General features: G+C 35.0%; 1 protein-coding gene across 2 annotated transcripts in view; it reads right to left on the bottom strand.

Moving 5' to 3' along the window:
* Positions 1-20,462, bottom strand: part of LOC148954909 (xaa-Pro aminopeptidase ApepP-like) — a 582,094-nt gene that overhangs the window by 408,203 nt on the left and 153,429 nt on the right. The window lies entirely within an intron of this gene.

Here is a 20,462-nt window from a genome sequence, read left to right as displayed (position 1 = left end):
AGAAAATTTAGAATTAAAGTGAAACTTTTCATCTTCACGGAAAATAATCACTATCATAGTATAACTTTTCCTATCTTCTACAGAAAAATTTAGAACAGAACTTTAAATTTTTTATGTCTTGGTGAACTTAAAACTGAAGTGGAAGCTTTTTATTTTCTCTGCAGAAATTAGAATTGAAGTGTTTTTGTTGGTAAAATTCACAAGAGAACTTGAACGTTTCTATCTTCTATGAAAAATTTGGAATAGTATTTTAAATTTTTCATCTCTTTGAGAAAAATCTGAAGTGAAGTGGAAAATTTTTATATTATTTGTAAAAAAATAGAAATGATCAATGACTAATTTCATTTTCATTGAGAAAATTCAGAATCGAAGTTGAACTTTTCTTCTTCCGAGAAAATATATTGAACAGAACTTTAAATTTTTTCATCTCTTTGAGAAAGGTCGGAACTGAATTTAAGAAAATTTAGAATTAAAGTGAAACTTTTTATCTTCATAGAAAATAATCACAATCAAAGTATAACTATTCCTATCTTCTAAGGAAAAATTTAGAACTGAACTTTAAATTTTTTAATGTCTTGGTAAACTTAAAACTGAAGTGGAAGCTTTTTATTTTCTCTGTAGAAATTAGAATTGAATTGTGTTCTTTGATAAAAGTCCGACGTGAAATTGATCTTTTCTATCTTCTATGAAAAATTTGGAACAATATTTTAAATTTTTCATCTCTTTGAGAAAAATCTGAAGTGAAGTTGAAAATTTTATATTATTTTGTGGATATGTACTTGATCAATAGATTATTTCATGTTCATTAAGAAAACTCATATATGCAGTCGAGCTTGTCTTCTTCTGGGAAAGTATTTTGAATAAAAATTTCAATCTTTTCATTTCTTTGAGAAAGGTTAGACCTAAATTTAAGAAAATTTAGAATTAAAGTAAAACTTTTTATCTTCATGGAAAATAATCACAATCAAAATATAACTATTCCTATATTCTACGGAAAAATTTAGAAGTGAACTTTAAATTTTGTATGTCTTGGTGAACTTAAAAGTGAAGTGGAAGCTTTTTATTTTCTCGGGTGAAATTAGAATTGAATTGTGTTCGTTGGTAAAATTCAGAAGAGAACTTGAACTTTTCTATCTTCTAAGAAAAATTGAGCCTGCTAGTAGTATCATTATCTCTAAAATTATTTTTCTTACATCTCTGATCTTTTTAATAGATATTCTGAACGATTGACGTTCTAGCATACTCTAAAAATAATGAACACTTAACAAAATAATGCATAAGATATTTTTAATGAAATAAGGACATGTAGAATAATGATATAAAAATATGTTAAATACACTATTATACATTATTAGTACACTTGCGCTTCACTTTCCGTCAATTCATCTTTATATTCATTGATGATATTGTCCGCTAATGTCCTTTTTATTCTGCCGGCGATTTCACAGTCTATTGTCACATTATTTTTACATAGATAGCAGTTTTGGCACATTGACATGATATGATTTATGATGTTGATGCAGCTGTATGCTTGTCTTCTTTTTCCTTTTGCTTTCATTCGAATGCTAACACCGGAAGAATTGCGATAAGATCTATCAACGGCTAACATGCTACCAGAACCATTAGCTAGAAGTTGTCCCCCTTCATCAACTATTATTTTTAAGTTTGCATTCTCTTTGACTACTAATTTCTCTGGTAATGTTACTCTCGCATAACCACCACTTGCATGATGGAAATTCTTGGGTACACCAAAGGAATTTAACTCCTCACTATCATGACAACGTATGCATACATTGCCAATAAGATCTCCACTTGCACTCGTTTCATAGTTCAGGTATGTCTCCTTGTCAGCGTTCAACATGACAGTGATTTTTTAATGTGCACATACTTTCGTCGAATAATTCATCTTCACTTTTTACAGATATGAATTGTGTGTTGATCCTTCCACTGCGTAAAAAATACTGATTTAATGCATGCAATAAACTCGCTAGTGTCGATAACCTGCCATAGAGTACCAGTGGAAAAGCCGCGTCGTGTCCATGAACAAGCACAGAGTATGATTGGTAGAGCCGTACACATATTTCATGTCATTTTAAGATACGTAAAAAGTTAAAAAAAATACCATGTTAAAAAATTCAAGAAAGTATTTATGAATTGGGGAGGGGACTCTTTGAGGATGGAAAATGGGTTTAGGAATGACATTATGAATGGAACTTGTTCAGAAAGGATATAATAAAGCCATAAAAAAGTATTAAAAAAATGGAGAGGGGACTCTTTGGGGGCCTGGGGAGGGTGTTTGGGGGACCCTTGGGGGAGGGTGCCCTTCTGTGATCGAAATTTTTACTTTTTAGTTTACTTTTTTTTTGCGGCGCATCCCTGCGGCGCATCTTGCGGAGCTGTCCTGCGGTACCTCCCTGCGGCGCATCCCCTGCGACGCTTTCCAGACCCGTGGCACATCCCCGCGGCGCATCCTGCGGTGCTTTCCTGGCCCACGTCACATCCTAGCGGCGCTTCTCTGGCCCGGGGGACCTTTGGGGCACAGGGCCCTGCGGCGCATCCCCTGCGGCGCTTTCAAGACCCGCGGCGCATCCCTGCGGCGCATCCTGCGGCGCTTTCCAGACCCACGGCGCATCCCTGCGGCGCATCCTGCGGCGCTTTCCTGGCCCACGGCACATCCCGGCGGCGCTTCTCTGGCCCGGGGGACCTTTGGGGCACAGGGAGGGCCTTTGGGGCACAGGGAGGGCCTTTGGGGGTCCGGGGGACATTTGGGGACCGGTGGAGGGCTTTTGGGGCCCCGTTGGTCCTTTGGGAGCTCGATTGGCCGTTGGGGGGCCGGGGATGGCCTTTGGAAGTCTTGGTGGGCCTTTGGGGGCGCCGGTGGCACTTTGGGAGCTTGGGGGACCTTTGAGGACCGTGGGCTTCCTTCGGGGTTGGGGTGTGGGATCGGAACCCTTTGGGGTCGGGGTAGAGGACCTCACAACACTGTTCAAATGGAACTTGTGTATTATAAGGACCACAGAGTTTCACCCTCAAATCCTCTTCTAAAATCTTCTTTCATAATGTCTCTAACTGTTTCGCCGAAATAGTTCCATAGCCTGTCTAAAACGGTTTCGCCCAAATAATCCCTAAACGTAATTTCAGCGTGTTCCTTTTGTTTTTGGCATCTCTGCACTAATGCATTTCAAATTAATAAGAAACCTGATTCCCGCGCTAAAATAATTCATCGCTAAGATGTTTCTTGGAGAATTGTTTCCATGGTCTTTGGTTATTAATATCCTTTGGAGTTCGACCAAAAGAGTTGTTTCCGAGGCAATGACATTAATGACTTGGATCTATTCCTGCAGAATCGTTTCTAAGCGAAAATTTTTAAAGTCTGACTGATGATGTCATTGATTGATTGATCTGTCAAGAAAGGAGAATTAATTTGTTGTTTCTAAGGGGAATTATTGATTCAAGAAAGGGGAATTGAGGTCGACAGCACAGGTGCTCCAAATTCCGGGAAAGTCATAACATTTGGCTAGAGCAACAAAACAAATACTATTTCTGGACACCATGACATTCGCGATCGATTACGCAATCAAGTTCTCGGAAATCCATTTCCCCTTCGAGTCCTAGATCAATAACATTGTTCCATTTAGAATTCAATGCGCATGTGCAACCTTCGTTCCGGAGTTATTACACATAGAAACATCAAATAAATCGACCTTGGAAAAAGAGGTCATTGACCGATTACGCAATCATTCTCCCTAGGGATTCCATGCCATTATTTGGAGTGCAAAAAAGTTATAGGTGGCAGCAGGGGTGAGGGGTGGGGGCTTTAGGGTCACCTCTACTAATAGCTGAGTAAATTCAATTGGAAAATTCTGGAAATGATAAGGGAGATGATCAAAACGGCAACATTTGCGTGCTACCAATACTACTATAAATACAACCCCTACTATTACTAGACTACTTTATTTACAGTACTGAGGGGAAACTTGAACTAAATCAAAATACGCTACGTGCATGCACGTTGTCAAAATAGTATATGTTAAGAATTGATTTGGGTATTAAGCTGGAACTTTCAGAGAATGCTTAAATGGGAAGATCATTTCACCAAAAGACAATATGTGCTTACTACTGCTAATTCTACTGTTACTGCTACATTTACTGCTACTACTACTTCTATTACACCTACTTTTAAGACTAAGAGCATTGAGATGAAAATTTCAAGAAGTTTATGAAGATAGGAGTTATCAAAAGGACATATCAGGAACGCCATAGCAATGGCTAATTGAATTAAGTTGAAGTTTCTAGAACTGCATGATTTGATGAAGATTTCTAGAATTAAATGAACATACAGGCTATCCAAAGGACATATCATAAATGGCTAATTGTATCAAGTTGAAACTTCCAGAACTTGATGAAAGGTATTTTCTACTGACCAAAAGGCAATATGTTAATATTACTGCTGCTAGTAATACTACTGCTATTCAATACTATTACTAGTAATATCAATACTACTACTGTGACTGCTGTTACAACTATGCCTAAGGATATTAAGGTGAAATTTTCAAGGTATTTTGAGGGGGAAGGTGAACTGAATCATAACACAACATGTATACACAGGTTGTCAAAATGGTGTAACCGTAATATCTTTGGAACAATTTGGCGTGTGAAGTTGAAACTAACAGGGCTTGTTGTGAGGGATGTTGAACTAACCAAAAGAGAAGATTTCCATCCTAATACTACTGCTTTTACTCATACTACTACTACTGTTACTATTAATACTACTTCCATTACTACTACTGCTACTATAGCTTAGGTCACTACCATTAATTCTACTGCTACCACTACTACTAGTACTATTGAATCTAATGCTGGGCTCCCACGGCGTCAATAAAGTTAATAAAGCTTTCCACAAAGTTAATAAACTGTTTTTTCTCATATAGCTTTATGGAGTTTATTGCCTTCGGAAAAAGTTGAACTTTGTTTAACTTTTACAAAAAAGTCCGTCAATAAAGTTACGAAATAAAGCTTTCCACAAAGTTCATAAACCGTTTTCCTCATATAACTTTATTGACTTTATTGCCGTCGGAAAAAAAGTTGAACTTTATTTAACTTTAACAAAAAAGTCCGCAAAGTTCAACTAATAGCAAAAGACGTGTGGAAAATTTCAAATAAGCAACATACAAATTAGTGTCTACAAATATAATACTGTACACTTGTTTAAATATTTTGCTTGTTAAAAGAAACAAAAAAAAATATTTTCAATTATTATTAAAAGGGAATGATGTTTAAAAGATGGTTTTCTCAGCTCTATATGTGACTATTTCAGTTAATTCTATGAAAAATTGCTGCAAGGTCAAAAAGGTAATATTCTTGTGTGAATGGGACCAATTTTATGGTTCGCAATTTCGTGAAAAAATTTGTTAACTTTATTGACGCCGTGGGAGCCCCACATAAGCGCATTAAGGTGAAAAATTTGGGATATATAGAAACTGTATGGAACTAATTTGAAGTTCTAATATGGAACTAACTTAATAATCACTTAAAGTGATTAGTGATATGTACGAGAATAACACTGCTGTAGTTAAGGCAGGAAATGAGGTTAGCAGCTGGTTTTGTATTAAATCAGGAGTTGAGCAGGGTTGTGTTCTATCCCCCTTTATATGGATTATTTTGATGGAATTTGTTTTTAGGAGCACAGGAAAGGCAATGGGAGACCACGGAATCCAATGAGGAGGAAAAAATCTCCTGGAATTAGATTATGCTGATGTTTTAAGCATCCTAGAAGAAAGTGTAAGCAAGATGAATGAAATTTTTGAGGTTTTGCAACTTGAGGGTGCTAGTATTGGTTTGAAAATTAATGTCAGGAAGACTAAGTCACTAAGGCTAGGAATAAGTGAAGATGAAAAGGTGACGTTGGGTAATGAAAAGATTGATCAGGTGGGCAGCTTCACTTACCTTGGTAGTATTATTAGTAAAGGTGGTGGGAGCCAAGGCTCAGGGTGTTTTTTCACAGTTAAAATCTTGAAGAATAGGAAGATAAGTCTGCAAACCAAGACTAGAATATTAGAAGCTACAGGGATGATACTGTTCCAATATGGTTCTGGTGCATGGGCGCTCCAAAAAGCGGATTACGACGTACTTGATGTTTCCCGAAGAAACAGCTTGAAAATTGTTCGGAGTACTTGGCATACTTACTGAATGTCAAAACATAGGGTTCATAAAAAATGTGGTTCAATACCACTCTCGAGGGCTATAATGAAAGACAGGTTGAGGTGGTTAGGGCATGTTGCTCGGATGAAGGATGACAGATTGCCGAACATTGTTCTTTTCGGCCAACCATCTAGGGCTAAACGGAAAGCAGGTTGTCCCCGTCTGGGGTGGGAGGACGTCATAAAGAAAGATTTAAAGGAAATGGGAACTTTGTGGGCGGGTGTAAAAAGGGAGGCTTTGAATAGATTTGGGTGGAGGAGGAGCGTGCGTAGCTGTGTTGGCCTCAGGCGGCTTGGTGCTGCGATAAGTTGTTAGTAGTAATAGTAGTAATTTGATACACACTATGCCCACACAGGTTGTCAAGTGGATGTATCAGAAAAGCTTCAGCAATGGTTGACGGCACTTTTCAGCGTGTGTTGAAGGGGATGTTTAGGAAACCAAAGGTGCTATGGGCATACTGCTACTAATCCTGCTACAGCTATTGCTACTGCACAAGCTAAGGGTATTAAGGTGAAGCTTTTAAGGAATATTCATGCGGATCTTGAACTAAATCAAAACAAATTATGTGCATGCGGACTTTCAAAAAGATGACAAATTTATATCTGAAGAACAATTTATATTATTAAATTAGACATTTAAGGGTAAGTTGGCGGGGATTTTGTACTAGCCAGAAGGCACTATGTGTATAATTTTAATACTACCACTACAGTTACTGTAGCTAATGACGCTAAGGGTATTAAGATGAAACTTCTAGGGAACGTTTAGAAGTTTCAATTAAACGAAAAACTGTATGCATGCAGGGTTTTAAAAGGGAATGTGCACAATATCATTGGCAGCACAACTCTATACTAGCTAGAAATATCATTGAAACTTTTAAAGGAGCTAATTCGAATCAAAATTAAAAGTTATTGTGCCCTTTTAAGAGTAAAAAGAGATTAGAGGGCAAGGACTCCTTCTCTCAAGCCCATAGATTTTCCAAACTCATCCAATCAAAATTTTGAGACAGCCATTTTGTTCAGCATAGTAGAAACGTCCAGCATCTATGTCTTTAAGGATATTAGACATGTCAACCCCCCAGAATATTGCAATCTACCCATTATGCTTTAAAACTAAATGTTCCTTTAAACTAAAGCAAAATCACCGTGATTATGGTAGCCAGTAAGACACCTCAGCAACGTATTGAGAACGACTGGGAGTCTTAAGTTGAAATTCTTGGGGCTACTTCTATTACTACTTCTGCTCTTAAAATTTAAATAAACAAAAATAGTGTAAGTGTATCCAGGTTGTCAAAGAGCATAGATAGAATCTTTTATAAATAATATTAAGTTTTATTTTTCACGTCAAATTCAGCAGTTTATAAAATTAAATTGAAAAATACTGCTTGTGTCAGATTGAAAATTGTAAAAAAAAAGTTTCTCCAACACAAAATAGCAACCCAAATCATAGATTCTTATACAAAAACCCAAATAATATAAAGCAATTTTTTTCATGATTAAATAAAAAAACAAGCTTTTTCTCTTATCGCCAAGTTTATCGCCAAGTTTCGGGATGTATGGTAAAGCGATGAAAGTTTTTTTCTCAATTGCCGGGGTAACTGAATCAAGAGGGACGAGCTCCCTATTTTGTTTCTTATCTTTTTTAATCGTCTATCTATGATATTTTCAATAAGTTTTATTGGGTAACCATTGCAGAAAAAAGTATCCTTGACATAGTTTAATTCAGAGTTTTTATGACTACGGGAACAAATTTTTAAAACTCTGTCGACTAAAGAGGTTATTACCCCTCTTTTCACAGAAGGAGGGTGATGGGAAGAGAAATGTAGATATCGATCATTATAAGTCGGCTTTCTATATATAGAAAATTCAAGGCTAGGAGTTGTTCTTATCCAAGAATGGCAACTTACTCGAATCTTCGAGTTCCATTGTGAACTGGAGATTCGAATCAAAAGAGTTCAAATGTGCCAAAAAATCTCTTAGAGAGTCTTGTCTATGTTCCCAAACAGAAAGGATATCATCAACAAAACGAAACAAAAAAGAGTGTTTTAAGTAGAAACTATTCAAAGCAGACTGTTCTATGAAATCCATGTAAAAATTTGCCAAATAAGGAGACAAGACAGTGCCCATGGATAAACCCATTATTTGAAGGAAAAATTTCTTTCGGAATTTAAAATACGAGGAGAACTTGTTACAAAGACGAACAAGGGTCATTATTGTATCAATTTCCAAAGTTTTGTAATCCGACCAAGCTGAATTTTCCTCTAATTTTCTTTGTAATGCCTGCTCACATTTATGGACATCGCATGAAGTGTACATAGAAACTGCATCAAAACTAGATAAGATAGTTTTTTCTGTTATACTTTGATTTTTTTAACTTGTCAACAAGATCTATGGAGTTTTTTTTATATAAGATTTCTGTGTGCTTAAAAGAAGCTTAAAAATGGTGGCTAAAAAACTTCCTATACCCGTAGCTGGAGAGCTATAACATACTACAATAGGATGTAACGGAATATCTTTCTTATGGATTTTAGGCAGACCATAAAACTTTGGGGCTGAACAACCTTTGGGGTAAAATTTCCTGTACATTTGAGGGGTAATTAGTCTAGTATCTTTTAAAATTCCTAGTTCTTTTCTCAACTGCTGTGTGTATTTGTCCGTGGGATCAATTTTCATTTCTTTTTAAATATTTTTATCCATTAAAAGGGTGTTAAATTTCAATTCATAATCTGCAGAATTCATAATTACAACTGTGTTTCTCTTGTCCGCTCTCGTAATCACTGTGTTTTTGTCTTTTTTTAAGTTTCGGAGTATTTGAATTTCTCCCTTGGATTGAGTTGAAAGTGACAAAGATGGACTATAATCAAGAATACTCTTTACAATTTCACCTCTGAGTAGGTTTGGATTTTCGATTTCACCATAAGAGCGAAAAAGCAGACTCCACGCCCGTAATAATTTCTGATGTATTTACTTGTGTTTGAGCCAATGCAAATTTTGATCCTTTTGGAAGAATACTTAGCTCCTTGGATGTAAAAACCTTAGAGGATAGATTTTCCAAAGGAGGGCCGGAACATAATCTAGAAAGGAAAATCTTCCTGGTTGCTTAAACTGTTGAAATTCCAATTCCGAGAGTTTTCTCGGCAAACGAGTTTTTGCTAAATGGAGTACAAACCAGAAAGATCTATGTGAGATTTGTAAAATCTGGTAAAAATCTTGAGGGGACAAAATCTGATATAATAAGGATTAAAAATTTAGTATTTTGTTACTAAGGACGTATCTTTTGGATCTATGGTCTTTTAAGATATGTGTTAAAGTTTTGAAACCCATTCTCTGAATAAACGGGCCTTCCGATTGTGTGCCTAAATGTAGGTTGAAACGTAAAGAATGTAGATGGAAAGAGAAAAAAACTTTCATCGCTTTACCATACATCCCGAAACTTGGCGATAAACTTAGAGAATTAAAAAAAAACATAATCTCTCTGTTTCTTTCAAAACCGAACAAAAAGTTGAACCTGCCTTCAACACAGGAAAGGATAAAACTGATCCTGTACAGGGTAGTGGTGTCCAGGGACGTACGCAGGGGGGCCTCCGGGCCCCCCCGAAATCTCACGATTTTTTTCATTTTCCCATAATTTTCTGATTTCTCTCACAGAATAATGGGTTTGAAGGATTTGGCTCCCCCTGGAACAAATTCCTGCGTACGTGCCTGGTGGTGTCTACAGAATCCCGTGTTCATGTGGGAAATTTTACATCGGTAGGACCCATCAACAAATAGGTGAACGTTTGCATGAGCACAAAATTTCAATAGATAAGTCCCTCGGATTAAAAAATAACAATGACAACTTTGATTCGGCATTGGCTTCGCATATTTTCGAAAATCCGACCCATCTGTTTCTTTTTCATGAGGCAAACTTAATATCAACTTTAAATGGCCAACCACACACTTTTAAAGTGGTAATTGAGATAAAAAAAATACATGAACCAAAATTTAGTAATAAAAAGAAATACTGGAGATAATTCATTAAGCCGAGTTTACGACAGTTTAATTTTGAACGACTCAATCAATATTTTCACCCGGTATAATTTAAAAGAACCTATTTGCATATCTAATGAAAACCGAAACTGTAGACCAGCTAAAACTATTGCAAGGCAAAGAATTCTTGCTCAATCATCTTGGTAAATTCTTTTTCATTGATTCCTGCCTGGTTTGTAATTTATTGTCTGTTCTGTCAGTAGTAAAGCATTAATAGATATGAACCCTACAAGAATATGCTCAAAAGTGTAATAGATATGAACCCTACAAGAAAACCTACGCCTGAGGCAGTGTGGTTTGACGATTACATTGTAAAAAGTGACCAATCCTTTACCTATAAAGTGGCCAAACACGTTTTGAAACTATAGTCAAGGTTGAATAAGACAATCAGACTGTTTTTTGCTATTGATATCATTTGCACAAGGAATTTCACAAGAATATGCAGCGTAGCTTCACGTGCACATTTTAAAAAAGCTGGCAAACCTATAGAGTGGCCAAACATGTTTTGAAACCATAGTCAAGGTTGAATAAGACAATCAGACTGTTTTTTTTGCTATTGATATCAATCATTCATGGAATTGCACAGGAATATGCACTACAGTATCACGTGGACATTTTAAAAAAGCTGGCAAACCTCTAAAGTGGCCAAACACGTTTTGAGAGTATAGTCAAGGTTGTATAAGACAATCATTTGATGTATCTGACAAAGGATGTTGATAAAAAAAAATTATTCCCTCTGACACTTAGATTCTGTCAATTTTATCCGATGTATCTGACAAAAGATGTTGATAAATACTATTTATTCACTCTAACACTTAGATTTTGTTAACTTTTTACCATGTATCCGAGAAATGGATCTCGATATAGAATTTAATCACTCTTATACTTAGATTTTGCGAAATTGCTGTATTGTCTGTCTAGGAAGCGACTTCAATCGATAATGTATGTTAATAAAGAATTTCTTCAATTTTTTTCATAATTTCCTGAATTAAACTTCTGTATTGTGTATTCATAACCCAAATTTAAGAAAGAGTTTTCTACTTATGTACTTACTTACTCACTTAGTCACAGTTTATCCAGAGTGCTGTAATCACGTATAAAACAATAGATGTTGATGAAAAATTTACTAATTATGATACCTAGATTTTGTCATTGCTATCCCTCGTGTGTGAGAAATGGATGTTGATATAGAATTTATTAAATCTGATACTTAGATTTTGTCAATTTTATTCGGTATTTTATCCTATGTATCCGAGAAAAGGATTCTGATAAAGAACTTACTCACTCTGATACTTATATTTTGTCGATTTTATCCGACATATCCGATAAATGTTGTTGTTAAAGCATTTATTCATTCTTAAATTTAGATTATGTCAATTTTATGTGATTTATCTGACAAAGGCTGTTGATAAACAAATTTATTCACTCTGAAACATAGATTCTGTCAATTTTATGAGATGTATCTGACAAAAGATGTTGATGAATACAATTTATTCACTCTAACACTTAGATTTTGTCAACTTTTTCCTATGTATCCGAGAAATGGATGTTGATATAGAATTTAATCACTCTTATACTTATATTTTTTGAAATTGCTGTATTGTCTGTCTAGGAAGCGACTTCAATCGATAATGAATGTTAATAAAGAATTTGTTCAATTTTTTTTCATAATTTCCTGAATAAAGTTTCCGTATTGTGTATCCAAGAGGTGAATTCAAGAAAGAGTTTGTTACTTACTTACTTAATTACTTACTTACAATTTTTTCATAATGACATAATAACATATCTAACAATGGATGTTGATAAAGAATTTATTCATTCTGATACCTAGATTTTGTCAACGTTATCCCATGGGTCTGACAATAGATGTATGCAAATTCCTTTTCTTACATCTCAGATGTTTTAATAGACATTCTAAACGTTTGATATGCTAGCTTTCTATAAAAATAATTAACACATAACAATGTAATATTTTTAATGAAATAATGCTAATTAGAATATTAATACAAAAATACTTTATCATACATTATTAATATCAATGATTAAATTTGGACATTTTGAATCTGTTCCTTAAAACAGTTCACCATGCTCTCTCTTGATATTGTAGCTATTGTCTTCTCTTAGTTCGTAGTCACTAGAATAAACATTATTCCATTTTGAGTCATATACAATTTTTACTGGTGTGTCATCAATAGGATCAATATGCTTTTTGTCTTTGGTCATTGACTGTTTGATCAATGTCAGTAACGTTTGCTGGTGATTTTTTTTCATCGATTCATCGTTATGTTCCATATTAATAATTTTTGACAATCCTCTTTTTATTTTTCTGGCAATTTCACTGTCTATTACCACATTATTTTTACACAGGTAAAAGTTTCGGCACATAGACAAGATATGGTTTACGATATTAATAGAAGATTAGGTCTTTCTTTTATTGACCTTCCGTTGAATGCTAATATCTGAAAGCTGACGATTGGATGTATCAGTAGGTAATGTGTTACCTGCAACAGTAGCAAGGAGTTGTCCTCTATGATCAACGATTATTTTTATGTTGGCATTCTCTTTGAGTACAATCATCTCTGGAGATCTCAATCTCGCATAACCACCAACATAAGAGTTGAATTTTTTTGGTATTCCAAAGAAATTTAATTCCTTACTGTCATGACAATGTAGCATACATTTCCAATAGTGCTACCACTTGTACTTGTTTCATAGTTTAAATACTTCTCCTTGTCGGCATTCAATGCTACAATAACCTTGTTATGTGAACACACTTTATTAAAATGCTCCATCTGCACTTTTTTTTAAAAGATATGACTTATGTGTTTATCTTTCCACTGCGTAAAAAATACTGATTTAATACATGCAATAGACTAGGTAGTGACGATAACCGGTCATAGAATACCAGTGGGAATGCCACATCGTTTCTCTGAGCAATCATAGAGTACAATTGTTAGAGCCGTAAGCATATTTTGTCATTTTAAGATACGTACAAAAAAATAAATAAATAAAGTTGAAACCCTTATTAACTCATATTTTATAGAAATAGTTTATTTTTCGATCCATAACTGGACTTAAGTTTGACCTATGAGCCAAAGAATTGCATTTTCCATAATTTTCTTACAGGAAACTAGAGTTAAACTTCAACAACTCTTATTAGCTTATATTTTATTGGAATACTTTTATTTTTCAATCCAAAAAAGACTTAAGTTTAACATTTGAACCTGAGATTTGTATTCTCCACAATTTTTTTAAAAAAAACTAGAATTTAAGATAAAAAACCTTTTATAGGTTAGATTTTACGGAAATAGTTTTATTTTTCGATCCAAAAATATACTTGTTTCACATTTGAGCCAGAGGATTGTATTGCCCATAATTTTCTTACAAAAAAATAGAGGTTACGGTTAAAAACCCCTTATTAGTTCAGACTTTACATAAATGGTTTATTTTTCAATCCATAACTTTACTTAAGTTTATCCTTTAAAGCAGAGAATTGTACTTTCCAAAATTTTCTTATAAAAAACTAGAGTGTAGTGTCAAAACACCCTTATTAGCTCAGATTTTAGAGAAATAGTTTATTTTTCGATCCATAACTGGACTTAAGTTTCACCTATGAACCAACGAATTGTATATTCCATAATTTTCTTACAAAAAAACAGAGTTTACGGTCAAAAACCCTTATTAGCTTAGATTTTACCGGAAATAGTTTTATTTTTCGATCCAATAGGACTTTACGGAAATAGTTTTATTTTTCAATCCAAAAATAGACTTAAGTTTCACATTTGAACCAGAGAATTGTATTTTCCATAATTTTCTTACAAAAAACTAGAGTTTACTGCCAAAAACCCTTATTAGCTCAGATTTTACAGAAATAGTTTATTTTTCGATCCATAACTGGACTTAAGTTCCACATTTGAACCAGAGAATTGTATTTTCCATAATTTTCTTACAAAAAACTTTAGTTTACGGTCAAAAACCCTTATTAGCTCAGATTTTATAGAAATAGTTTATTTTTCATTTTTTCAGAGATTTCTTGTTAAAAAATTTTATTTCAAGTTATCCACACGGGTTTTTCGCTAGCAACTCGCACCTCACTATCACACTATAACTACTCTAAGAGATCCTTCTGCCATCAACCCACCCCCCCCCCCCCAAAAAAAAATTTTTTTTTGAGAGGTTTCTTGTTAAAAAATTATTATTTCAAGTCATCCACACGGGTTTTTCGCTAGCAACTCGGCCCCCCACTATCACGCTATAACTACTCTAAGAGATCCTTCTGCCATCAACCCATCCCCCCAAAAATATTTTTTCAGAGATTTCATGTTAAAATTTTTTAAATTTCAAGTCATCTAGACGGGTTTTTCACTAGCAACTCTCCCCCCACTATCACACTATAATTACTCTAAGACACCCTTCTGCCATCAACCCATCCCCCCAAAAATATTTTTTCAGAGATTTCTTGTTAAAATTTTTTATTTCAAGTCATCCACATGGGTATTTCGCTAACAACTCGCCCACCACTATCACACTATAACTACTCTAAGAGATCCTTCTGCCATCAACCCATCCCCCCAAAAATATTTTTTCAGAGATTTCTTGTTAAAAATTTGTTTTTAATGTCATCCACACGGGTTTTTCGCTAGCAACTCGGTCCCCACTATCACACTATAAGTACGCTAAGACATCTTTCTGCCAATCAACCCATCTCCCCCAAAATACTTTTCAGCCATTTCTTGTTAAAAATTTTATTTTCAAGTCATCCACTCGGGTTTTTCTCTAGCAACTCGCCCCCCCACTATCACACTATAACTACTCTAATAGATCCTTCTGCCATCAACCCATCCCCCCAAAAATATTTTTTCAGAGATTTCTTGTTAAAAATTTTTATTTCAAGTCATCCACACGGGTTATTCGCTAGCAACTCGCCCTCCACTATCACACTATAACTGCGCTAAGAAATCCTTCTGCCAATCAACCCATCTTCCCCAAAACAGTTTTCAGCCATTTCTCGTTAAAAATTTTGTTTTCAAGTCATCCACTCGGGTTTTTCGTAAGGAATTCGGCCCACAGTACAGCACTATAAGTACTCTAAGACACCCCGCTCCCCTCACCCCATCCCCCCAAAAATATTTTTTCAGAGATTTCTTGTTAAAAAGTTTGATTTCAAGTCATCCACACGGGTTTTTCGCTAGCAACTCGCCCCCCACTATCTTACTATAACTACGCTAAGACATCCTTCTGCCAATCAACCCATCTCCCCCAAAACACATTTCAGCCATTTCTCGTTAAAAATTTTATTTTCAAGTCATCCACTCGGGTTTTTCGCTAGGAATTCGGCCCACAGTACAGCACTATAAGTACTCTAAGACACCCCGCTCTCATCACTCCACCACTTGTGTATTATTCAGAACATATCGAAGAAGTAAAGCTATCCGTTATTAAAATTCTGTTTTGCCATCTACATCTCTCTTAGTATCAACTTTTTAGTATAGTATAACGTTAAACTCTATTTTAAATTGACAACACTGTTCAAACACCACTTGTGTATTATACAGTACACATCGAAGGAGTAAAGCTATCCGTTTTTAAAATTCTTTTCTTGCCATCTACATCTCTCTTAATATCAACTTTTTAGTATAGTATAACGTTAAGCTCTATTTTAAATCGACAACACTGTTCAAACACCACTTGTGTATTATACAGTACACATCGAAGAAGTAAAGCTATCCGTTATTAAAATTCTTTTCTTGCCATCTACATCTCTCTTAATATCAACTTTTTAGTATAGTATAACGTTAAACTCTATTTTAAATCGACAACACTGTTCAAACACCACTTGTGTATATACAGTACACATCGAGGAAGTAAAGCTAGGTCAAGTCATAAGACCACCCTTTTTTTTATCCACCTTCATACGATCCAATTCGCGAATGTTATCACCGACACATTCATATAAAACTATTCTTGGCTGTGGGCAATTATCCAAAAAAAAATCAGAAGCAGCTCTTGATGGCACATACTTCAAAGATATTGAGCAGTGGATAAGGCTTTGGTGATAGACATCTTTTTCAACAAAATCATTCCTAAATACGCAATTTGACAATCTCTAGTTGTCGATTTAAAAAACAAACAAACAATTATACTCTAAAAACATGTTTGACCACCTTATAGGTTTGCCAGCTTTTTTTAAAATGTGCACGTAAAGCTACGCTGCATATTCTTGTGAAATTCCTTGTGCAATTGATATCAATAGCAAAAAAAACAGTATGATTGTCTTATACAACCTCGACTATACTCTCAAAACGTGTTTGGCCACTTTATAGGTTTGCCAGCTTTTTTAAACTGTCCACATGATACTGTAGTGCAAATTCCTGTGCAATTCCATAAATGGTCGATATCAATAGCAAAAAACCAGTATGATTGTCTTATACAACCTTGACTATGCTCTCAAAACGTGTTTGGCCACTTTATAGGTTTGCCAGCTTTTTTAAACTGTCCACATGAAGCTACGCTGCATATTCTTGTGAAATTCCTTGTACAATTGTTATCCATAGCAAAAAACCAGTCTGATTGTCTTATACAACCTTGACTATACTCTCAAAACGTGTTTGGCCACTTTATAGGTTTGGTCACTTTTTGCAATGTAATCGTCAAACCACACTGCCTCAGGCGTAGGTTTTCTTGTAGGGTTCATATCTATTACACTTTTGAGCATATTCTTGTAGGGTTCATATCTATTAATGCTTTACTACTTCTGTCTTTGTCAGGTAAACTTCGAAAGGTTAGATTTTCGTTTTTTTTCTTTTTATTTTTGTTTGGCACTGAGGACGACTTGGCGGAAGTCCTTGTCAAAATATTTGCTTATTTCTTCTTCTTCATGGTTTTCCACTGGCTGACAAAGTCCTCGTTTTTCCACCTTTTTAGATTTTATTTTTCATTTTGTTATTTTCTTTCCTCTCTGAGTTTCATTTGTCATGTATAGCCAGTGTGATCTAAGAATGTATTTATGAAATTTTGTCCATTGTTTACGTATAGTATTTGTTATTGAAAAGTATGCATACATTTTTCGGGTGGGGGAGGGTGAATTTTCTTCTAGAGAGTTTATCCACGAAAAATTTTCCATTGGAAGGGAAATATTACGCAAAAGTTCGAATTTTGTCCCAATTCTTTTAGAACGACTCTTGAAACAAAAGGGTTCTTTAATTAGAACAATAAAAAGCTTTTTAAAAAGTGCTAACACTTTAGCATGAAGAGCTAGGTGTTAAGGAGAGTTAACCCCCTCATATACCTAATAATTTCTGTTCGTCTTAAGTTTTAATATTGTTCCTCACTTTCAGTTGGAAAAACTTATTTTTTATTATTATTACCAACAGGTATTAATGTTTAACTTCATTTAAGGCCAATGACTTGTATTGAGTTGGATAATATCGTCAGTAAAATGAAGTCAAGTTCAGTTAGAAATGATAAATTAAATCTAAAAGTAGCGAAATTCATTTTACCAACAGTTCTGGAACATTTGTTTGAGGAGTTAACTCTTGCTTTATAGCTAGCATTTTCCTTCATTGGTTTAAGACAGCTGAAGTGATTCCTTTATTAATGACAGGCGAGAGGACTAAATCAGCTAATAATAGACTTCATGCACATCTTGAGAAATTAGATATATTATACCCTAATCAGTTTGGTTTAAGGAAAGAAATAAATACGGAACAGGCAAGAGCGTATTAAACTAGCTGTATTAATCAAGCTCTTGATAAAGGTTACCGAGTTGTAACCATATTTACAGACGTCAATAAAGCTTTCGACAAAGTTGATCATTCCATTCTTGATGATCAGCTGCAAAGCTATAGATTTAACGGAAGATGTCTCAATTTGATTATTAGTTTCCTTTCTGGTCGTCGACAAAGAAGAAAAATATCTGGCTTAATATCTTAATCATTGCTTATTAGATGTGGTGTACCCCAAAGATCTATCTTAGACCCTTTATTATTATTGATTTACGTCAGTGATCTTCCTTCTTCTCTTCGGCCACTTGTCAAGAAGGCTTCAGACTTACGGATAAAGAGAAAAATGTATATATCTTGATGTTTGCTTTTGACACAGCTCTGATTATGGGTGCGAAAGCGGTTGAATTGTTAATTACTTCATTGTCTAATACTATTCAGAGGATATCTATCAGGATGATGTGCAATAAGATTGCTATTAATTATAATAAGTTTAATTTTGTAGTTTTTGGACAGTCTGGTAATTGCTATCCATTGATGTCTTCAGTTGAAGCTGGGGATCTGTCAATATAGAGGATGTCAAGTGTTCGATATCTTAGTATTATTGCGGGTGAACCCTCACATTTAAATGTTTAAAAATTTTGGCCAGAAATGGTTAAAATGTGGTATAATTTCAAAACTCAAACATTGTTTCCTGAAGGACATAATCCGTTCGGTATATTACATATTAGTTTAATCCAACCCTATATTTTGTATTGTACTTCAATAGGGATGTGGACTTTCTACTTAATTTTTCGCCCGGTCCGAGTTTTGCAAAATATTGTCATTAGAATAATTGTTGATTAAAGCTCTTCTGAATCGTGTCGTGAGGCTTACTTTAGGTTGAAAATACTTCCAGCGAATAATCTCCATAATTTTATTCTTGTGTTTTGATGTATAATTGTGTCAAAGGTAAGTCTGCTTCTTTTCTTAGTGTATTCCAGGGTGCAGGCACCGAGAGGGTGCCAGGATGATTTTTTTCAGTACTATGATCCACTTACATTTTGGTAATATTGTGGTGGTGATCGTGGGGAGGGGTCAAAAACTGACATCACCTCCGGGCGCTGAGAACCTTATCCAAGCATCTCACCTACTATGCCCACAAAAAACAACCACTGTGCTCTCGTTCACCATTCAAAATGTTTTAGTTTATTGGGTAATCTTTACGAAGTAATGAATAAGCAAAATAGAGAAAAATAATCAAAAGGATAAATAAAGCATAAATAATTAAAAGAAAATATAATTTATGTAAAATCAGACTTCAATTATCCTAGTCTACATTACCGTGATGATCCTCTCTTTGAATGCAGCTCAGCATACCGATTTTGCCAATTACTTCAGAAGTGTGAAGATATCAGATACAATCTTTAGGCGTATGTTCAATCAGAATTCAATCATCCTAGTCTACATTACCCTCCTCCCTTTGAATGCAGCTCCCCGTCCCTTTTTTGGCAATTACTTCAGAAGTGTGAAGATTTCAGATACGACCTTTAGGTGTGTTCAAACAGACTTCAGTCATCCTAGTCTACATTACTCTTCACTTTGACTGCAGCTCAGCATACCGTTTTTGGCAATCACTTCAAAAGTATAAAAATATCAGATGCAATCTTTAAAGCGTATGTTCAATCAGACTTAAGTTATCCTAGTCAATCAACATTACCCTGCTGATCTTCCCTTTGAATGCAGTTCAGCATACCAATTTTAGCAATTACTTCAGAAGTGTGAAAATATCAAGATACAGCCTTTAGGCGTATGGTCAATCAGACTTCAGTGATCTTAGTCTACATTACCCTTCTCCCTTTGAATGCAGCTCAGCATACCGTTTTAGGCAATTTCTTCCGAATTGTGACAATGTCAGATACGACCCTTAGGCGTATGCTCAATCAGACTTCAGTCATCCTAGTCTACATTACCCTCCTCCCTTTGAATGCAGCTCCACATAACATTTTTGGCCATTTCTTCAGAAGTATGAAAATATCAGATACGACCTTTAGACGTAGCAGCAACGGTATAGTGCCTTAGGTGTATTTAATTAGTCTTCCCTTCTGCAATTTCATTTACTGAATTTTCTTTGTATTTCCAAAATTTAATAAACAATTATAAAAAATGGCGGCATTTTGTCTGTTGATATGTTTCAACCAAACTTTTGAAAAACGCCTTCATTAGAAAAATAATGGCTCTGAAGAAGAAGAAGAATCTGAATTTTATATGCGTGAGGAGTTCTACATCAGACATTCACCACTGCTATGTGAAGTGAAGTTTAGCTTTGCTGTCATAAGCAAAAACTGTTGTTTTCCACTATTGTAACATCATTTGGTTTCAGCGTCTGGAAAATCATGTAGTATAGGTTATAAGATTATCCATAGGTCAGCTGGTATTGAAAGGCCCAATGATCAATAATATTCAATGTCAAGAAAATGGGCTGGAAATCAGAATCGTGAGTCTTACGTAATCGGGAAAAAAAAGTTTTGGGCCC

This window comes from Artemia sp. Qi Xiang Cuo, chromosome 2 (genome assembly GCF_049724085.1).
Source record: "Artemia sp. Qi Xiang Cuo chromosome 2, ASM4972408v1, whole genome shotgun sequence".
NCBI lineage: Eukaryota > Metazoa > Arthropoda > Branchiopoda > Anostraca > Artemiidae > Artemia > Artemia sp. Qi Xiang Cuo.
The sequence above is the reverse complement of the archived record's forward strand: the minus strand, read 5'-3'. Positions and strand labels throughout refer to the sequence as shown.